At 39.4% G+C, this 23,915-nt stretch overlaps 1 pseudogene; it reads right to left on the bottom strand.

Moving 5' to 3' along the window:
• Positions 1-517: 517 nt before the first annotated feature.
• On the bottom strand, positions 518-3,481 carry LOC143539583 (QWRF motif-containing protein 2-like; annotated as a pseudogene).
• Between the last annotated feature and the right edge of the window lie 20,434 nt (positions 3,482-23,915).

The raw sequence follows: 23,915 nt of genomic DNA, 5'->3' as shown, positions 1-23,915 counted from the left end.
TTAATTTGACCATGAAAAGGTAATATAATTTAATAACCGTTTAGAAAGAATAACTGTGGTTATGCTTAATCAAATTCGAAATTCATTTTTTTATTTGGCTTTTCACTCTACATTTCATATGCAACATGTTTGAAAATGTTCCCTTTTATATCTAGATTTGTAGAAGATGAAAATGTTCTTTTTATATTGGTAATATGCTGGTTAATGTATGATTATATGCATACGCACATTACTCATGTTAAAAGTATTACTCGTGTTAAAAGTAAACATGTATCAATTTCCAGTCTCCATATGCATGTATACATTCTCTATCTTACCTACATAGAAACTGCTCGTTTATGTAAAACTGAAAGTCAAAATAGAATCACCTTACTCCTCACAAACAGGAATTTCCGAAAAACTCTATTAACTAGAAGACCCGTTTTAAGGCAAAGCGGTAAGGTAGGAATTTCCCGTTCATGTTAGTTAGCAACTATTCAGTAAGCAGCCAAAGATAGAGGAACATCAGCTTTACATTTCAGTTATGGTTGTTGACGGTAGATGTTGACTCATTGCGCAGCTGTAATAGGTGTGCCCTCAAGATGCAGTCTTGCACCTGCTTTCATTCAACTTCATGTCACTTCATTCTTTCTTAAATACATAATAAATAATGTTGATGGTTACCTCCATGTGTGTCAGTCTTGACAAAAGATCCGCGCACCCAGCGATCATAGAATGCTCATTTCTTGTTGTGTTTGCAAGTTCAGACACCAATGTGTTCACATGCTCTGCCTGTTTACAAGGTTTTGTTTTACAATGCTTCCATACATGTATAGTTTACGTGATATAGACACACACACACTGGCTAATTAACAAAATGTTAAGATAATTTTATTTTTTGTTAGGAAATGAGTCACAGATATAACACCGAACTCATAAATTTGAGACATCGGGCATCAAAATTTACGTGTATTACAATGAAACATTAGAAACAATATATGTGCAATATGATAAGAGATATTATTAATAGAAATACAAATCTACTAATATTAAATAGAAAATCATATAAAGTGAATAAGACATACAACTAGAAAGAGAAAAATACATATATGATTAAACCCCGCTGCCTAAATATGAGTAAGAATCACGGCCTTGAACAGAAGTTTTAATCATCGAACCGAACCAAATAAGATAAGTGTTTAAGTGTAACTGAATAAGAATTGGGTCCAGTTTCGCTATAAACTGAATACAACTGATTTCAACTATAAATCAGTTACTTGAGTCGATTTATAGTTGAAACCGGTTTTATTCGGTTGAAGTCAGTTCGTTCGATTTTTAACAAAAACCGAACTGCATTCTTATTTAGTTATTCAGATTGGTTGAACACTTAACTTATTCGGTTCGGTTTTCAGTTACTGAACCAAATAACCCGAATTAAATGAAAACTGATCCGATGAACACTCATGGGCCTTATTTTAAAACTGTTCGAATAACACTAAGCAATCAAAAAACTAAAAAAGAGTGTATTCTGCCTGAGATTTTTGGATATCATATCTTCGGTAACAAAACCAAAACTTCATAAAGTTTACCATTTTTAGATATCAGTTTCTTCAGGAACTTAACTAAACCCTATCATACAAAATTACTTTCCAATATTCAAACTAAGGGTGCAAATTTCTGACACTACACAAACCTTATATGTAATTCGCAGGTTTGGGTTTATCTAAACGCGTTTGGGTTAGTTTCGGGTTAAAGAATGTCAACAAACCTGTGTCACTAAAGGGCGTATTACTGATGCCATCGGATGTATCACATCATCCGCCAAACGGATAGCATCTTTTAAACTTTGGACATTCACCTGTAAAGGTAACAAAAGTTATCAATACTTTTCTATAACATTCAAAGCCACAACATGAAACCTCAAGAATAATTATTTGTATACGCATAAAACACAAAATACCTTTGCACCATCAACAAGTGGATGGCGAAGAGTGCTAGACTCCAAAGCCACAATAATCTCGGACAAAGAAACAATGTGATCCCTCACAACTTGATCACACTCCTTCAAATATGGCATCTGAAGTATTACAAATAGATACAATCATAAGACTGAAACTAGGACAAATGGTTGTCCAGCATAATCATGATATAAATGAAGTGATAATTTGAAAATTCACATTCTTACCTGATTCTTGAGGACATTGTAGAGCTTCAAGTTCTGGCTCAACTTTTATATCTCAATTTGTTTGGATATAACCGATTGTCGCATTTTTGATATAGCCACCCGCGTATTATATAGACTTGTCTGTAACAGATTGTAACATTAGACTAAACAAAGTAATTATATCAGAAAGGACATGCACAAGTAGTTACCTCAGCAGTTGCTCTCTGAGCCAACATAGCAGCATCTGCTCTTGCATTTGCAAACCGCCACTGCAAATGCTTATTGTGCAGCAGTCTCAAGGTGTGCGCATCATCAATGGCGCTATCTCCTACTTTTCCCCTCCTAATTTTATCAGCAAATCCAAGAACCGAAGGCGTGTTGCCCATATGATTATTATTAAACCCTACTCCGCCGCGGGGCTCTTGTCGGACTTGGCATACCTCTCGATAGAGACACTTGAGGTGAAACAGGTTCCGACTGTACCCTGCGGAGACGATTAACACTTTCTTGCCTATATCTAGCTGGCACCATAAGGCGGCCAGGTGTTGCACCTCTTATGGTGCTACCAGAGGCGACACTCTCACGATCCGAACTATCAGAATCACTAAAAAACTTATCAACACTCTTATTATTTTTATTATCCGGTTCGTTAGGTTTCAATTTAGTCTCACTAATCATAGACTTGTGTAAACTCCTAACAGCACTCACAGTTCCAGATCCACTCAATTTCATATCCTCATTAGTAAAATCCGCAATCCTATTCCTAACACTCGATCTCGCCGGCCACCGTTGCTGATCAACCGCCTTCGGAGTCATTAACTTCCTAACCGGAGTCACATTCCTCCTATCCGGTGCACAATGTCTTAAACCAGTAGACTGTGAATTCGATACCTTACTTACCGTCACTGGTTGTGCTTGAAACGAAACCGATAAGCTCCTCACCGGCGTAGCCATTAACATCTTCGCAGCTACCAACTTCTCACCAGTCCGCGGCGTCACAGGACGACGTCGTTCTGTCGACATAGCTCGTCTACTATCACTCATCGTCGATAACGGCGTCATCAGATATGATGACGTAACTAACGGCGACGGAAACCGTCTCATCGGCGTAGAAACAGAATTCGAAGATGACGTCGTAGTGACGGAAGCATTAGAATTAGAATTGTCAGTAACAGACAAGTAACGTGAACTTACCTCTCTGGATTTCATCCGACGTGGCATCGGAGCATTGTTTTTATTATTATTATCAGCGTCAGAAGGTAACAACGGCGTACGCTTGGGTTTCGCCGGAGACGGAGGTCGTGATAATACTACCTTAGGGTTTGGAGTAGCCACCATTATATTATTATATTAAATGATTATTAACCCACAGCAGCAAATAATAATAAATTGAAAAGGTATGATGAGTTTAAATAAAGAGTGAGAGTTGCAGTGTGAAATTAATGTGGAATTTAGAGAAAATACATCAGCAACGAATGCTGGTGAATATGCTGACGCTAAAAAAATATTTTCTTTACTTAATTACCTCTCGAGACTATGTAAGCCTCGGCCCAACGTGACTTAGGAATAATCAAGTTAAAACCATACAATTTATAAACTCAAGCCTGTATACTCGGTTCCCCCAGCGAAACACCGCAGCGTTCGACTAGTTGAGTGCCTATACGTATACACAAGGCCATCCTCCCCACAGGCGTGTGCCCACCACATATGAAAGGATCCAGACAAACGTACACTATAGCCTGAGGACAGTATTTATACCCTTGTTTATAAATGTTTTAGAGACACTTAGTCTCATGTAAAGTTTTTCATATAGCACGTTTGACTCGTTTGAAAACAAGTTTGTAAAAGTTGGGGCGTATTCACCTTTTGATTTGGATCGGCTTCAAACACCGTCCGAGGGTCTTTCCCTTGTTATCTCGCACCTATGGTACGAGTATAAACATTTGTTAGTCGGATATACAATCCGGCTTAAGACCTTTAGTCTTATTTTATAAACTTTACCTCGATGAACCTTTAGTTCATAAATCTCCTTTACTTTAAAACCTTTAGTTAAAAAGTAATTTATAAACCTTTAGTTTATTTATAAAACCCTACGTTTCTTCTTCTCTAAGAAACGTATTCTTTTTCTTTTATTATTTAAGAATAGTTATTATTACTTAAATAATATTTTCATAACAAAGATTGTATATACTTACACACATATATATACTTATCGATATTTATAATCTTATCTTTTATTCTTTTCTTTGTTATGTTTTCTTTTCTTTTATCGAGGTATCGAGTATAACCTCGACTTAAAGTTTAAGCCTTTTATAACATTTTATTATTATATTCATTTGCGTTACGCCTACCTTGGTTGGATAATAGAAACCCTAACTACTCGAGCAGCACTCCAACGCCGCTTCACCTTCCTTTCCTTCTCGTTCAACCCTTCTTCTAGTTTTCCTTTCCTTGGCACGCCAAACGACAAACCCAATCTTTTACCAGATGTCGGCACACCTTACGAGATTCACCGCCTTGACGTCGAGATATAACAAACACCTTCTTGGTCGGTATGTTGGTGGAGAGTGGCATGAACTTCGAGGAAACGAACACGGAAATCGAGGTATTATGGCACGTTTTACGAGGTGGATCGTTAATATGGATATGGAATTCTAGTGAGATTTTAGAGATAGATTGGAACACTGATTTTGGGATGATATTTGTGAGATCCCGGCAACGGCGCCAAAATTTGACGTGAGGTCGAAGACTCACTAAAAAATAAATCGAATACAACTAATTAGATAGCGGTAAGCGGGTATCGAACACAGGGAGTTTTGTGGAATATGCGTTACCTAGTAGTTTGATAATTAATCTAAATTAAACTAAATGCAAATATTAAAATCAAGTATTTTGGTTGTTTGGTTTTGATTAATAAAAAGAACTTAAGCAATTAAACAAGTTTTTAAACAATAAGAGAAACAATGCTCTCTTCCAATTTCAGGTTTCCAATGTAGATCAAGTTAACGTTTATTTATGGAACAAACTACACGAATATAGTTTTGTGAAAATCCAATTGATTATGATAAACGAGGACTAAGTACTTGGATTACACAAACGCAAGGTTGTCACTCAAAAATCAGTTTAGTATTATCAACCCTAATTCTCTTCTACTAAATCTCGATTGCCTATGTCACCAAGAACGGATAGTCAAGAACACGAAATCAAACAATACTAACAATTACAATACAAACTCACAATCACCAAACAATATATTCATAAGATCAAAAGACTATCCCACAATTAACATAAACGATTCACAAGTATCTAATTGAAAACCTTACTTTGGAAGAGAACATAAAGATGACTAGCCACACATTGTCTGAATCATCACCATATCGATTAGGTTAATCAAGCAAATCATAAACCCAAACAATTGATTAGAATCACCAAAATATCGTTCTTGCTCTCTCCCAATCGCCCCTAGGTAGTTCTTGATGAAAAGATAATGAAAAGTCTAGCAAAAAACGAGTAATAAACAATAATAAAACAGCAGTTACGACTGCGCACCGTGGCCCACGGTTCAAACCGTGGGTCACGGTTTTCTTATGGAAATGCTGGACCGTGGCCCACGGAACCGTGGGTCACGGTGGTGATCTGAAAATTTTGGACCGTGGCCCACGGTTGAACCGTGGGTCACGGTTGAGGCTACGGTGTCAGTCAGAGGCCACGGTACGGTGACTTCTGTTTCAATTTTTTATTTGGACCGTGGCCCACGGTTGGACCGTGGGTCACGGTGGTCTTCAGCCAAAACTCTTTGTTTTCTTCATTTTTTAATCTCTCACACATTCTCGGTCCATTCGGTTGCCTCGGTATCCACCATAATAGCCCCGGAACCATCTTTGAACCTACAATTCACCAACAAAACCGTAGTTATCTAATTCCACAAAATAAACTTATTCAAAACATAATTCTTACGGCTTTTATATCATTTAAGGGTTGTCCCATGGACCACCCGTCACATTCCCACACTTACACGTTGCTTGTCCTCAAGCAACATCTCAAAACAACTTCCGATTACATTCAACTTGTTTCCACCAATCTTACCACAAGTCCGGTTCAGTTAAGGTCCCAAGTCATACCCTATTCCTTTGTTTTTTTTTATCGGGTGCACTAGATCAAAGTTGATAACCCACCAAATAATTTGATGTTACCATTTAAAACTTATGGAACCGCCTAAACAAGTATACATGTTCATACCCCTCACACTATCAACACTCTTCTCGGTTTAATATCTGGACTAGCAAAAAAAAAAATGTGCCAGTATATGTCTCTGCCCTCAAAAACCAAGTATGAGTTACAATTTAAAATAAGCTTGCTGGCCAGTCTTATCTCCACCCATTACCCACCGGTTGCATAAAGACTAGGATTAGGGTTTTTCTGAGGCATAGGTTGGGTGCGAAATAGGCATATTTAGTGACTAAGGTGAATGAAACCCAGTTTACAAATACCCAAACAACTAATCAAATATAAACAGACTGCTAATTACATAACTAAATAAGAACGAACTCTCTTTTTGGATTTTTTTTTTTTTTTTACTGATAGACAATACACTGAATCAAACAATTATACAACTCTGACAAACACATATTTACAACTCAACCGAGACATACATACATTGTGTAGTATGCTCAACAACTGACTCAACAACTGACTATATACAACTCGATAACGAACTGGATTTCATCACACAGGTTAAAATATAATGAAGGCCAAAGTTGAAATGGTGTGTAATGTTTGGTTTAACAAATAAACAGGAATGAGGTCAAAACGGGCTCCTAAGGGGATTATGTCGGGTAAGGAAATTTATTTAGTGGAGGAAAAGTGTATGTAAAGGTTTTCTAAAATCCTAATCTCCATACAGATGGTGGTATTAAGATCTCGATAAGCATGTGACAAGCAAGTTCTAAGTCTGTAAAACATACCGGTTTCCCTCAATCAATGGTTTAAGACATGTTTCATATCTATTATATAATATGTGTATTAAGTATAGGGGCCATCTCACAATATGTCTGGAATAATAGGCTGCCGATATGAAACATGTATACCCGTCCCCTTGACTCGTTATCCCCTCTAAACGGTCCATTTTAATTTTCTTTTCTTTTTTTAAAAGCAACTAGGCACATATAACTTAAGGAATTGTGACCATGAAAAGGGACCCAAAACTTCACCCCGCCATCTTACCACTTTCCAATTCTTTTAAAACATTTTAAACTTTTTCTTCATTTTTCTATTTTTTTATTATTTTTTTTCATTTTTTTTTTCAAATTTTTTTCAAAGCAAACAAAAATAAAGGAAAATTTTCCTCATCCCCACACTTGGGATACATTGTCTCCAATGTACGGTTTTAAGAAAAATAAAAACAAACCACTAATTAAACACCACCTTCATTCCAACACAATCCCTTAATACTTAATCAAAAGTATTCCATCCAACACCCATCCACCCAAAATTAACTGAAAACAAAGGTAAAAACAATTATACATAATATACAAAACGGGGTTCACCTGGATTCATGCGGTTCGATCAGTTGTATGGCGGGTGGCCCGGCCCGAAAATAGATGTCATGAAATCGTGGAATTGGCCAAAATTAAATGCCCCATCACCGCCGCTGCTTCCTTCTCCTTGTGGTGGTGGAGGTGCCATTGATTGCATTGGATCGATCCACATTGAATGATGAAGTGGCGGTTCGGGATATCGTACCGAACCGTCAAACGGAGGAAGAGTCGTATAATCCACGACTTGTGGATCCGCTACAACCGGCACACCAGCATGCCACTGTTCATGCATCCTCCTATTACGATCATCCAAATATCTCATATTCATTTCATGCTCACGCCCATACGCATTGGCGCGGTTCCACATCTCTAACCGATCATGCCTCTCTTTCGCAGCCCGTTCAGCATAAGCTCCCATAAACGTCTGATGATCGAACAATGAACGCGACTCATCTGACCAGTTTTCATATGTGGATGGCCTATGCCTCTCCACCACTTCATTCATCGACCCCACATGGGCCCAATTGTTCCCGTAAGAATTGTAACCATCCGAAAAGTCCCAACCCCCTTGTTGGAAACTACTACCACCGCCCACCTCCATGTACTCGGGCTCACTTAACTCTTCTATCACCTCATCCTCATCATCATCATCCTCTTCAACATCCTCCCTTAAAACTTTCCATCTCACATTATCAAGCACAAGCAAGTGATGCCTATCGGTTTGTGAGTAATCACAACCCAGCAAATCTTTCAATATAAACTCTTTAAGTACCTTTGGTGTTCCAACCGACTCATCAGTAATCACACCATGATTCTTAACAAAGCTGTAATCAGTCGACAATGCGGAATTAACTTCCGCTTATTACTTTCTCGACTAATCCAAATATTTTGCATGACAAGATAGCGAAAAGAAATAAGAGGCTTTCCACACATCAGTGCATACAAAATAGGAACATCACTATTCCTCACTACTGAAATGTCCCCCCGACGAGGCATCACATTGTGCAAGCAGATAGACATCAATAACTTTGCCTCAATCTTCAAATTTTTTCTCAAAATCGTATCACTATTATTGACTCTTGCTTTAATCACTTTATCTACCATGTCGTGCCATTTAGGGTGTTTTTCGGGGCAATCGAATAACTCTTGGGAAGAGGGGTAGACATATGACTTACTTGGCTTAGTGTCAAAAAGTGCAATCTCATCAAGTGAATCAAATGACATCACTACTTCATGACCTCCTACCGTCCCAATTAACTTCATCTCGTTCCCCTTTTTGTAGGGAGGACATCGTAACGTAGATACCCATTCTTCAATCTCTTGGTCGTACAAAGTGTTCGTTTCCTCATCATAACACTTTAACGCCGCTTCCCAACCCAAAGCTTTAAACTTGTCGACTATACCAAAAACTTCAAACCCTGGATCGTTTACCTCACTCTCACACATAAATCCATGAAATCGGTGTTTTAACGTAGCCATTTTATCAACAAACAACTCCGCTTGCCATTCCAATGGGTACTTTGTCAACCCCCCACCCCTCCAAGTGGGTTTCATTGTTTGTACCGGAACATTCGCTTGCTCTTCTTGCATTCTTTGCCTCTTTAACTGGGCTGCCCGACCACTCGAAGTTGATGCCTTTGACTTACCCTTATCTGCCATTCTACCCATCTACACACAACAAACAACCCATCCAAACCAAGTTAGATAAACAACCTCATCCCCACACTTGCTTGTTATTATGGTTGTGGATAATTACTTGCTAATTAATTGGCCAAAAATTTCACACTTGCTTCAACCAATAATTTCCAATTAATCAATATAACAACATATTTTTGTAACAATTGTTAATTATCCACAACCATACCATACAATCATTATACTCATTACTCAAACAAGCAAGTGGGTACCTATAAACATTCAAACTTACAACTTCAACACAATGTACCATCAATAATGACAAGAAATTCATACCTTTGTGTTGTTGAATGTGAAGAAAGCTTCAAACTAAACCAAAAGCCCAAAAATTTCAAAAATTTTCGGACACTTAATGTCCAAAATCGACCAACCAAACAGGAGATTCTTTCAATTTCAAGGGTATATTCGAAATCCTTGTGAAATTTTAGCCAAAATAGACTCAAAAATTGATTGATTTGGTAGAGATTTGAAGAAGTTATGAGAGTTTGAAGATGAGAGTTAGGGTTTGTGAAGGTGGGTTTTTAGGAAGAAGAAGATGAAAGATGGAGTAAATAATGAAGTTAGGTGATTTATGTGGTGTAGATTTGTTGTAAATGTTAATTTTAATTCTTTATTTAACCCAAAAACCCGGCTCCCCATAATTATTTTCGCCGAACCGTGGCTCACAATCCGACCTAATTAATTTTTTTTTTATTTTTTTTAGTAAAAACCAAGAACAAAAATAATTTAAAGCTATAAAAATCAAGAACAAAAATCAAAAATAAATTAAATTACCCCCCATGAAAAACCCGAGTTGTCCTCAACACGGTATAAAAATCATAAGAACTTCCCCACACTTGATTTGGACAACTCCAAAGCGGAGAGGTAAATTTTTTTTTTTAAACCAAAGTTAAATAAAATCTAAATTACCCTAACTAAAATATACAACATACCTTGACCTTTTAGTTCTTTTCCTCATCCGGTGAGCGTAACAAATAACTCACCCGGTCCACATCGAGCATATTGATGTCCTTTCCTTCCAAATAAGGTTTAAGTCGTTGACCGTTCATCACTTGTTTCGTTTGTTCTTCGACATCTTCTATCTCCACATCACCAAATTGACCAACTTTTGTGATGACATATGGGCCCATCCACTTGCTCTTTAACTTACCCGGAAACAACTTCAACCTTGAGTTGTACAACCACACCTTTTGACCCACTTCAAAAGTCCATTTTCTCAACTTTGCATCATGGACCTTTTTTAGTTTGTCTTTATATGCGGAAGCACATTCATACGCTTCATCCCGAATTTCCTCAATCTCATTCAACTTCAACTTTCTTAACTCACCCGCTTCCTTATAATCCGCATTAACATTCTTAATCGCCCAAAACGCCTTATGTGCCAATTCCATTGGTAAATGGCACCCTTTCCCATAAACTAACCGATAAGGAGTCGTGCCAATAGGAGTTTTGTAAGCGGTCCGATACGCCCATAATGCATCATTCAACTTAAAAGACCAATCCTTCCTATCGACCCGCACCGTATTCATCAAAATTTCTTTGATTTGGCGATTAGACACTTCGACTTGTCCACTTGTTTGTGAATGATAAGGAGTAGCAATTCGGTGATTCACACTGTACCTTTTTAGAAGTTTCCCAAAGTTGAAATTCTTGAAATATGACCCACCATCACTAATAATAACCCGCGGAATCCCAAACCGAGAAAAAATGTTTGATTGAACAAATTTACAAACTACCGAATGGTCATTCGTTCTTGTTGCTATCGCTTCTACCCACTTGGACACATAGTCAACCGCAACCAAAATATACAAAAATCCATTCGAGTTTGGAAACGGGCCCATAAAGTCAATTCCCCATACGTCGAAAATCTCTAACACCAAAATCGGTTGCAATGGCATTTCATCCCGTTTTGAAATACTACCCAACTTTTGACAATTTAAACAATGTCGGGCATACGCACTTGAATCTTTAAAAATGGTGGGCCAATAAAACCCACATTGGAGCACCCGGTAACCCGTCTTTTGACCACTAAAATGACCTCCACACGCCGATGCATGTGCATGAGCCAAAACTTCCCATACCTCGGAATCGGGGATACGCCTCCTTATCATTTGATCCGAACCAATTTTGAACAAGTCCGGTTCATCCCAAATATATTGCTTCACTTGGGCCATGAACCGTTGTCTTCTTTTCTTCACCCAATGACTTGGAATAGATCCCGTTGCTAAGTAATTCACAAAATGGGCATACCATGGTGTGGTCGACACGGCTAATAATTGCTCATCGGGAAACCGTTCGTTTATCTCCATTGGATCATCAACACCCTCCAATGGAATTCGGGATAGGTGATCCGCCACGACATTTTGACACCCTTTTTATCCCGAACCTCTAAGTCAAACTCTTGCAAAAGTAATACCCATCGAATTAAACGTGCTTTTGCATCCTTCTTCTCCATCAAATATCGAACCGCGCTATGATCCGAATACACGATCACCTTACTCCCCTAAATATACGAGCGAAACTTACCCAAAGCATAAACCACCGCAAGCAATTCTTTTTCGGTGGTGGTGTAGTTAAGTTGTGCTTCGGATAAAGTTTTACTTGCATAATAAATGACCACAGGTTTTTTATCAACTCGTTGACCCAATACCGCTCCGATAGTAGTATCACTAGCATCACACATAATCTCAAACGGCTTAGACCAATCTGGTGGTTGTAAAATGGAAGCTTCCACCAACTTTTCCTTCAAAACATTAAATGCTTGCAAACATTCATTAGTAAAGTCAAAAGGACCATCTTTTAACAATAAATTACATAAAGGTTTTGTGATTACATTAAAGCCTTTAATAAATCTTCTATAAAAACCTGCATGCCCCAAAAATGACCTTACCCCTTTAATGTTTTTAGGTGGAGGTAAAGATGATATTACCCGGACTTTTGCCTTGTCCACTTCCATTTCCCTTTCCGAAATCACATGACCCAACACGATCCCCTCTTGCACCATGAAATGACTTTTCTCCCAACTTAGAACTAAATTTGTCTCAACACATCTTTTTAAAACTTTTTCTAATTCATTGAGACAATTTTCATAAGTTGGGCCAAAAATGGAAAAATCATCCATAAATACCTCGAGTGATTCCCCGACCATATCCGAAAAAATACTCATCATACAACGTTGGAATGTGGCCGGGGCATTACACAAACCGAATGGCATTCGCCGAAAAGCAAAAGTGCCATACGGACAGGTGAAAGTAGTCTTGTGTTGGTCATCCGGGTGAATGGCAATTTGGTTATAACCCGAGTACCCATCCAAAAAACAGTAATACTTTTGACCCGATAATTTTTCAATAATTTGATCAATAAAAGGTAATGGAAAATGGTCTTTAGATGTAGCGGCATTTAATTTGCGATAATCAATGCAAACTCGCCACCCGGTGACCGGTCGGGTGGCGATTTGTTCACCGCTTTCATCTTTAATTACCTGTATACCTGCTTTTTTCGGTACCACCTGTGTAGGACTTACCCATGTGCTATCCAGATAGGATAGATGATTCCCGCATCCAACCACTTGATTACCTCTTACTTCACAACTTCTCTCAAATTGGGATTCAACCTTCTTTGAGTCTCTCGGGTTGGTTTTGCCTCCTCATTGGTGATGATTTTGTGCATAACTATAGATGGACTAATGCCTTTTAAATCAGCAATTGTCCAACCTATGGCCGCCTTGTTTGCCTTCAACACCTTCAATAATTGTTCTTGCATCTCTTCCAAATTGGATGCAATAATGACCGGTAATGTGTCATTATCCCCCAAAAACGCATACTTCAAATGGCTTGGCAAATCCTTCAATTCCAACTTTGGTGGACTTTCCAATGACGGTTTTGTACCCGAATCTATCACAGCCGGTAGATTTTCAATTTGATGAGTCCATGGTGGTCTTCCTTCTTTAACCGCCAACACGTCTTGATTTTTCTCTTCCATCCTCAATGCACAAAGATGTACCTGTTCAGAAAAATCACAAACACATGCTTCCAAAGCATCGTCCTCATAATCATGTGGTTCACACGTGTCAACTATATCTGCCATAAAACACTCATCACCACATAAAGCATTAGATCCGTTAGTGAACACATTTAATCTCATTTTCCGATTTCCAAAAGCCATATCAACTATGCCCGATCGACAGTCAATAATAGCATGAGCGGTGTTTAAAAACGGTCGACCCAATATAACATTTTGTTGTTGGGTCGAGTCAACCGATGAGTAGTCTAAGACCAAAAAGTCAACCGGATAGTAAAATTCTTCAACTTTTACTATCACATCCCTCACAATTCCTCGGGGGAGTTTATGAGACAAATCGGCTAACACAACCGTTGTCTCGACTCGTTTTAAAGGACCAAAATCGTATTGGTCATATAAACCCCCCGGTAAAATACTTACTCCGGCTCCAAGATCGAGTAACGCCTTAGACATTTGAAAATCGCCTACTTGAATGTTAATTAAAGGCGTTCCCGGATCTTGAAGCTTAGGAGGAAGATCTCCTTTTAAAACCGCACTTACCCGCTCAGTTAAATCCACTCTTAAAGGCACTTTTTGTTGCCTCTTTTGAGTGCATAATTCTTTTAAAAATTTTGTTTAAGCGGGTACTTGCTTTATTGCTTCAAGTAAGGGTAAATTTACTTTTACTTGCTTAAAGACCTCCCACATCTCTTCTTTTTGAGGACCCCTTCTTGAAATTATATTTTTCTTACCCGGGTCAAGTAAAGCTGAAGGAAATGGAACCACCTTTGGTTCTACTTCCTTATCTTTATCTTTTAAATTTGAAGTTTGACCCGGATTTTGTAACGGTTTTTCAAAAGTGACATGTTTAGTGGGTTTAGTTATTACTATTTCATCATCATCACTTTCGTTACCCGTAACATCCTCAACTTCCTCATCAACCACACCCGGTGATAAATCTTTTTTATATTCTTTACCACTTCTTAAAACACTCACATGGTTAATAGGAACATTACGAGAAGAGTTATGAGAAGGATTTACCTTTGTGTCGCTTGGCAATTGGCCTTTATTCTTCTTCAAATCCGACACTTCGGTTGCAAGTTGACCCATTTGTGTGGTCAACGCTTGGATGGCCTTGTCTCTAACCTCATCCTTTTGCATTCTCACTTCATCAAGTTGATTTCTTCGTTGCATATCTTGTTGCATCAACTTCAACATGTCCATCACCTCGTTTCCACCCGATGAACTTTGACCCGTTGACCCGCTTTGACCTTGAAATCCTTGATTATTCCCGCCATGATAATTACCTTGATTATTATATTGTTGACGAAGAACGTAATTGTTTTGACTTCCTTGAAAATTCGGGTTGGCTTGAGTAGCCGGGTTTCCATATCGAAAATTCGGGTGATTTCTCAACTCGGGGTGGTAGGTGTTGGAGTTCATGTTGTAATTCCTACCACCTCCCCCTTGAAGTGCATTTACCTCTTCTACCGGTGCTTGACCAACCACACACACCCCCGCCGCATGGCCCAACTCATTACAATTTGTACAAACATTGATTACCTGATTGGTGGTTTGTACATTTTCTTCTTCCACCGCTTGCACGTGCGATCTACCAATTGCCGGTCTTGCCCTTCTTCCGGTTTGAGCTTTTCTCTTCGATGTAACCGCCATTTGTTCCAAATATGCCCAATCATCTTGTTCATAGTTTGTACCAAATGACCCGTTTGTAATCGACATTAAGTTTTGTTCATCTTCCGTGTTCAACCCCTCATGAAATGCATTCAATAACTCCCAAAGAGCAATACCATGATGCGGACAATTCTTGATCATCATATTAAACCGTTCAAACGCATCGTGAAACATTTCGCCCGATTGTTGTTGGAAAGATCTCAAACTCCTTCTCGCATCATTAGTCTTTTGGGCCGTGTAAAATTCTTCTAAAAATCTTTGTTGCATTTCAGCCCAAGTATAAATAGATGCGGAAGGCAAAGTGTAAAACCATCTCTTTGCTTTATCTTCCAAAGAAAATTGAAAAAGAACCAACTTTACCTCATCCGCCGAAAAACCTTGACCCCCAATTGTGTTGCACATGGAGTCATATGCCTCCAAATGAAAGTATGGTTCTTCCGTTGCTAGCCCCTTATACTTAGGTAGACTTTGGAGTGCATTGGTTCGCACTTCAAATGTCCTCCCTTGTTGATTGTGCGGGATAACTACTGGAGACGGATTATTAGTAATAATTGGTCGGAAATGGGCTTCAATCCCCCTTACCATCTCTCTTGCATGCCTTCTTGGTACACCCATCGGTACTCTCGGTTGACCCATTTGCCTATAAACGGCCTTGGCTGCGCATATTGTTGTTGAAACTGTGGTTGGGGCATTTGTGGTTGGAATTGTTGATCTTGAGGTTGCCCTTGCGGTTGTTGAATAACCGGTGGTGGTTGAACTTGATTAACGACAACCGGTGGTTGTTGTTGAACTTTTGTTGAACCGATGGGAGCTTGTTGTTGAACAACCGCCGGTGGTTGTTGCTGTCGATTAACCTCTTGAATAACCAGTGGTTGTTACCATTGACCATAACCGAAAGTTCCCGGATTTACCATCTTTCCTCCATCACCTCCGATGTAGTTACCTTCATATTCATACCCATCAAATTCACTGTCAAACCCATATCCAAATCCGTCACCTTGTGTTCTTGAATGTGGCATAAACGGTTGGGGTTGGTATTGGTAGTTTGATTGTGATTGTGGAAATGGTGGTGGTTGATATCGTTGAGATGATGATGACGTACCAAATTGAGGAAAAAGGTTGGTGATAGGTGGCAATGTAGATGATGTTGCATAGGTGGCTTGGGCGGGTATATGTTCGGTTATGATTGGTGGTTGATCACTTGATGTAGTAGTAGTGATTGGTGGAGGTGGATTTGGTGGAGGTGTAGTCGGGGCTGGTTGACCCGAAGTGGGAACTGGTGAATCCATATTGTTTGATGCTGTTGGAGAAACAAGAAGCTTATTCTCCCTAAGTAAGACTCGGTTTCTTTGGAGTGTTCTGTCAATCTCGGGATCGATTACTAGCGGTGATGACCTGTTAGAGCCTCTAGTATGCATACACCTGTAGGTACCTGCACACTAACACAACCAGCGTAAACCCGAAAATAACAAACAAAAACTACTAAAACTAACACACGTTGCGCACTACTCCCCGGCAACGGCGCCAAAATTTGACGTGAGGTCGAAGACTCACTCAAAAATAAACCGAATACAACTAATTAAATAGCGGTAAGCGGGTATCGAACACAGGGAGTTTTGTGGAATATGCGTTACTTAGTAGTTTGATAATTAATCTAAATTAAACTAAATGCAAATATTAAAATCAAGTATTTTGGTTGTTTGGTTTTGATTAATAAAAAGAACTAAAGCAATTAAACAAGTTTTTAAACAATAAGAGAAACAATGCTCTCTTCCAATTTCAGGTTTCCAATGTAGATCAAGTTAACGTTTATTTATGGAACAAACTACACGAATATAGTTTTGTGAAAATCCAATTGATTGTGATAAACGAGGACTAAGTACTTGGATTACACAAACGCAAGGTTGTCACTCAAAAATCAGTTTAGTATTATCAACCCTAATTCTCTTCTACTAAATCTCGATTGCCTATGGCACCAAGAACGGATAGTCAAGAACACGAAATCAAACAATACTAACAATTACAATACAAACTCACAATCACCAAACAATATATTCATAAGATCAAAAGACTATCCCACAATTAACATAAACGATTCACAAGTATCTAATTGAAAACCTTACTTTGGAAGAGAACATAAAGATGACTAGCCACACATTGTCTGAATCATCACCATATCGATTAGGTTAATCAAGCAAATCATAAACCCAAACAATTGATTAGAATCACCAAAATATCGTTCTTGCTCTCTCCCAATCGCCCCTAGGTGGTTCTTGATGAAAAGATAATGAAAAGTCTAGCAAAAAACGAGTAATAAACAATAATAAAACAGCAGTTACGACTGCGCACCATGGCCCACGGTTCAAACCGTGGGTCACGGTTTTCTTCTGGAAATGCTGGACCGTGGGTCACGGTGGTGATCTGAAAATTTTGGACCGTGGCCCACGTTGAACCGTGGGTCACGGTTGAGGCTACGGTGTCAGTCAGAGGCCACGGTACGGTGGCTTCTGTTTCAATTATTTATTTGGACCGTGGCCCACGGTTGGACCGTGGGTCACGGTGGTCTTCAGCCAAAACTCTTTGTTTTCTTCATTTTTTAATCTCTCACACATTCTCGGTCCATTCGGTTGCCTCGGTATCCACCATAATAGCCCCGGAACCATCTTTGAACCTACAATTCACCAACAAAACCGTAGTTATCTAATTCCACAAAATAAACTTATTCAAAACATAATTCTTACGGCTTTTATATTATTTAAGGGGTTGTCCCATGGACCACCCGTCACATGAACTTCGAGGAAACGAACACGAAAATCGAGGTATTATGGCACGTTTTACGAGGTGGATCGTTAATATGGATATGGAATTCTAGTGAGATTTTAGAGATAGATTGGAACACTGATTTTGGGATGATATTTGTGAGATCCCGGACTTGCTATTTATACGCAAAATATGGCAGCCCTTCGCGATACGCGATGGGTGCCCAGCCATCGTGTATCGCGATGTAGCCCTGGCCAATCATCACGTAGGTCTGCCACGTGGCAGACGGTGTGCCACGTGTTGACACGTGGCGGACGAAGTGCCACGTGTGGCCACGTGTCGGGACACGTGGCAGAACTTGTGCAAGAGGTGTCAGGCCACGTCATCGCGATACGCGATGACGTTGGTTCAACAGTGGGTGTGAGGGTGGGGGTATAACGGTCTTTGCGCCATGAAATTGAACCGGGGTAAAGCTCCGGCGAGTTGTTCGGTGGTGGAAGCTTCGTGTAGTTTAAGATCGGTTTATGAATTTGTGGAGAATTAAAGATGAAGGTGAAGAATATGAAGAAGATAAAGATGAGGAAGATGAAGTTAGGAAAAATAATAATTTGAACGGACCAGATAAGAAAGATATAAAAACCGGCTGGAGAGACTGCTTTTTTCAAAACGATTTAACTTAGAAATATGGATGGAAACCCCGAGATTTTTAAAAATCTCGTCGGAAATGTCAGATGCTTTACACATGTCAAAATTTTTAAAAATGACTGTCTCGATCAGAAATTATAGACAGCGTTACTCCATGCAAATCAACTATGTTGTTCACATAGATACGCGCTAGTTTATCCATTGAATACGACTCATTGATAGGTATAAAGTGTGCGGACTTTGTTAAGCGGTCCACAATTACCCATATAGCATTATGTTGACGAGTCGTCTTTGGGAGTTTGGTTATGAAATCCATGGTTATTAACTCCCACTTCTATACGGGAAGTTCGGGTTGCTGAAGCAATCCCGAAGGCTTTTGGTGTTCAGCCTTGACTTTCCAACAAGTTAAACATTTCGCCACATGCGAAGCGATATCTCTTTTCATCCCATTCCACCAGTAGTTCGATTTGAGATTTTGATATATTTTCTCACTACCGGGGTGCATCATGTATTTAGACTTATTAGCTTCGTTCATGATTTTCTCACACAAGTCTCCAACGATTGGTATCCAAATCCTATTTCCGAGTCTAAGGATACCATCGTCACCTTTGACTAGCGAGTCAAAGGTGTCGTTACGTTTTTCATCGGAGATCTTGTTTTCATTGATCGCTTGAGTTTGGGCAGATTTGATTTGTTCGAAGAGATCGACTTGAAGTTCTAGCCTTAATGCTCGGACTCTTTTTGGTTTTTCGTGCTCTTTACGACTTAAGGCATCAACCACGACGTTGGCTTTGCCTTCATGATAAACAATCTCATAGTCGTAGTCGTTGAGAGTCTCCATCCAGCGTTGTTGGCGCATATTAAGCTCTTTTTGATCGAAGATATGCTTTAAGCTTTTATGATCAGTGTACACGGTAAATTTTACTCCATAAAGATAGTGCCTCCATATCTTAAGTGCAAATATTATGGCGCCTAACTCTAGATCGTGAGTTGTGTAGTTCTTTCGTGTATTTTGAGTTGATGAGAGGCATAGGTGATTAATTTCTTGCGTTGCATTAGTACGCATCCCAAGCCGAAATAAGACGCGTCACTAAAGACAACAAAATCCTCAGTACCTTCTGGCAAGGGCAGTATAGGTGCTTGGGTGGGTTTTTGTTTAAGTATATCGAATGCCTCTTGTTGCTTTGTTCCCCACTCATACTTGATATTTTTGCGAGTCAAAGAAGTTAAGGGAACAACAATTCGGGAAAATTTTCAATGAACCTACGGTAATAGCCGGCCAAACCCAAGAAACTTCTGATCTCGGTTGGCGATTTTGGGATCTCCCACTTAGAGATAGCTTCAATCTTAGCGGGATCGACTTGAATACCATTGACGTTGATGATGTGACCAAGAAATTGTACTTCGTGTAACCAGAACTCGCATTTTGAGAATTTAGCATACAACTTCTCGGTTCTAAGAATTTCAAGCAAAGTTCGAAGGTGGACTTCATGATCAGCCTCGGACTTAGAATAAATTAATATGTCGTCGATGAATATGATCACAAATTTATCCAAGTAAGGCTTACAAATTCGGTTCATCGTATCCATGAACGCAGCTGGAGCATTAGTAAGTCCAAACGGCATGACCGTGAACTCATAATGTCAATACCTTGTTCGGAATGCAGTTTTCGGGATATCTTCGGATTGAACCTTGAGTTGGTGATAACCGGAACGAAGATCGATTTTAGAAAAGAAAATAGCACCTTGAAGTTGGTCAAAAAGATCATCGATTCGAGGGAGTGGATAATGATTTTTGATTGTGACTTTGTTCAACGCACGATAGTCGATACACATACGCATAGATCCATCCTTCTTCTTGACAAATATAATCGGCGCTCCCTATGGTGATGAACTCGGTCGAATGAAGCCTTTCTCGAGAAGCTCGTCTAGTTGTTTCTTTAGCTCCTTCATCTCAGTTAGAGCAAGACGGTATGGTGCTTTCGCGATCGGAGCAGTACCGAGAATAAGATCGATCCTAAACTCTACCTCACGATCGGGAGGGATTCCGGGAAGTTCATCAGGAAAGACATCAGAAAAGTCGGAGACTACAGGTACGTCCTTAATCTTCTTTGGCTTTGATTCTTCAGTGACGTAGGCCATGAATGCTAAGCATCGCTGATTTAAACATTTGTTAGCCCTAATCATGGAAATTATGCTAACTTGGCCAGCGTCTTTGTCCCCTTCAATTCAAATAGTTCGTTTATTGGGGGCTTGAAGTTCAACGGTTTTGCTATTGCAGATGATACGAGCATGGTTGTTGGATAACCAATCCATACCAAGTACAATATCAACACCAGCAAGTTCCATTGGTCAGAGTTGGATAGGCAGAATATAACCAACTAAATGAATTTTTCCGTTTTCAAGGGCTTCGGAGATCTTAACGATTTCGCCACTAGCAGTCTCGATGCTTAGAGTTTTATTTAACTTTGTTAAAGGTTCGTTTAATAGACTACAAAATGTATAATCTATAAAACTTAAATTGGCACCCGAATCAAACAAAACTCTAGCATAGGTGTCGTTGACTAGAAACGTACCGGTATTGGTTTCCGGCATGTCAGCGGCCTTTTTCGTGTCGAGTACGAAGACTCTTGCATTTCCCTTCTTGTTCTGGCCACTTCCACCCGCACCACCAGTTACGGGTTTGTTCTTTGGGCACTCGAAACTCAGATTTCCCATCTCCTTGCAATTGTAGCACGTCATCTTATTCTTCCAACAGTCAGCAGCAGCATGGCCCGGTCTTTGGCATGATTCACACACGGTTGTTGAGGCATGTCGGCATTGCCCTCGGTGGCGTTTTCGGCATATCTTGCAGAATGGAGCGTTCGAGTTGAACCCAGATCGACTATGATTTGCGCCTTTGCCTTTGTAGTTAGTGTAACACAGCGTCTTTTACCCTATAAAATTAAGCCCAAAATACTAACTTAGAAAGTATAAGGACTAAAAATGAATGTTTTGAAAAACTTCACCAATCGCGATACGTGACGAGGAAAACATAAGCCCATCACATAGCACGATGGACTTGCACGTAGACCCATAAATGGGCGGCGTAGCGATACGCTACGGCCCAAAACATAACGATCATCGCGTATCGCGATGACCATGCTCAGTCACTGGACACGTGTCCAACGACGTGTCAGCACGTGGTACAATATGACAGGCCACGTGTCACAATCTGGTAAGGCGATGTTAAAATGGCGGCGTCGCGATACGCGATGGGGTAAAGGAACCCATCGCGTGGGGCACCAGAACAGCCTATAAAAGGGGGTGACGGGTATTGAGCTCTCCTCATCCCATCACACCTCTATCTTCACACACTTAACCTAGAAAGGCGTGCCCCATTGTCGTGCCATTTTCTCATAGTTCGTGCAAGGAACGAAGTTATAATCAAGCTAGCAATCGTATAATCGAGTAGATCAAGATCCTGCCTTTTTCTTATTATCAATCTAAGTATCCGCATTAAGGTAGGAGTTATGTTTAAGTTATTTGAATTATAGCTTAGACTATCAATCGAGGCTATGGTCTTTAACCTTGATCGTATTTTATAAACATTCACAATCAAGTTTTCATAAACGTTACTTCATAACAAAGTAATGTCAACCAAAGATATATTTGACGAGCATGTAGTAACTGTAAGGGGGATATCACTAGTAGTAAGTTTCTTGCCTAAGGAAAAGTAATTCGTATAAATCCCAATCAGCTGAGGGACCCGTTTACTTACCTGGAGAAACTTACCAACATGATAGAACCTATTAAGCCAAAGCATGCTATATCAAACGTCACATAAAATCAAGTGTTTTCATTCACAATTAAAGGATAAACGATTTCAAGGTTAAGCTTACAATCATAGCTTAATCAAGTAACATCATTCAAGTATTTATACAAACCAATTATGTATAGGTTAAATATCATTCACAATCAATCAATGAGTCAAGGTTTTCCAACTCCGACGATACAGGTGAATACGTTAACCTTTTCAATCAATCAATCAAAACATATTTATACTCGAAAAGATGAACGGGCGTTTGTCTTAACGAGTCAGTCAATGATTTCATGAGGTCATATGATCTCTAAAATGTTATAATACAAAGTAGAGAATAAAATCAACTTAGACCGAATATGCATGTGTCTGGATCCAAACATAACTGTTAAGTCCAATCAATCAATCAAGGTGAGGTAGCCATGGACTAAACGGTCATGACCAGTTCTTTGTTCAGGGTCGTTTGGCTCGGAGAATACCGTTATGGCTGTAGGGAAGTGGTACATATACCGGAAGTAGTAATGCTTCCGCTGGGGTTGTCAAGAAAACTATGTTTGTATTATAATGTCATTCAAATGTTTTATAGAATCATGCGTATTCACCAGCATATAGCTGACGTATTTTTTCAACCCATTGCAGGTAATTAAGCAAAGTAGCATTAACAAGGATTGGAGTCTTAATGAAGATAGAAGCGCGTACAAGATGGCTCCGTTTTTTATAACTACAAATCCTTGTAATATAAAACCTACATCTTGTAAACTAATACTCGGGTATTTAATTCCCGAGTAAATTTTCAATGTAAATTAATATTATATTCAACCTAAAGTCTTCCGCTAAAATTAACCCATAACTCTGATATATTTACAAAACAGGTACCAACTCGTAGTCACACGCCTAGGCCCTAAGTCGGGGTGTGACAGTTGGCACCTCCACTTGTTCTTCCTTGAGTGGTTGTCGTTGTTATCTTTTTGTCTTCTTCCTTGTTGCGGATCATTCCGCCCATCAAGTAACCAGCTAACTCCATTGCGGAATCAGCAGTTTGAGGTAAATGAGACCTTACCATATCGCGGATTTCCCGCGGTAGTCCCCATTTTACTTTGTTGGATTCAGGATTAACCAGTTGGGGAACCAAACGACAATACTCATGAAACTTGGTGTTGTATTCTCTAAGATTTGTCCCCACGACCTTGTGATTAAGAAACTTAGTTTGGATTTGGTCGGTTTCATGCATGGGACAAAACTTTGCCATTATCATCGCCTTAAATTCATCCCAAGAAAGATCGTATAAAACTTGGCGTCCCTTACTTAGAATTAGTGTGTTCCACCACTCCAACGCCTCACCTCTAAACATTTCGCGGAGTATTGCACCATTTCTTGTCGCGAACACTTGCTTATTATGACAATTGACTCCATTTCCTCAATCCATCTAACAGTTGTGATAGCTCTTTTATCTCCATAATATTCATTTGGGCCGAAATACTTGAAATCTTTGAAAGAACAGCCTCCAATATTCAGTTTCTTGAATTCTTGGCGGATTCCGCCATCAGCATTCGATTCATGGACACTTTCTTCGACATGGGAGGGTTTTGGACAAGACTTAACGGACTTATGGGAAGGATTAACAGATTGGGAATGTTTGGAAAGTT

Source organism: Bidens hawaiensis, unplaced genomic scaffold (genome assembly GCF_021521415.1).
Source record: "Bidens hawaiensis isolate Kalapana, Puna unplaced genomic scaffold, B.hawaiensis_p1.1 tig00011949_1, whole genome shotgun sequence".
Classification (NCBI taxonomy): Eukaryota; Viridiplantae; Streptophyta; class Magnoliopsida; order Asterales; family Asteraceae; genus Bidens; species Bidens hawaiensis.
The sequence above is the reverse complement of the archived record's forward strand: the minus strand, read 5'-3'. Positions and strand labels throughout refer to the sequence as shown.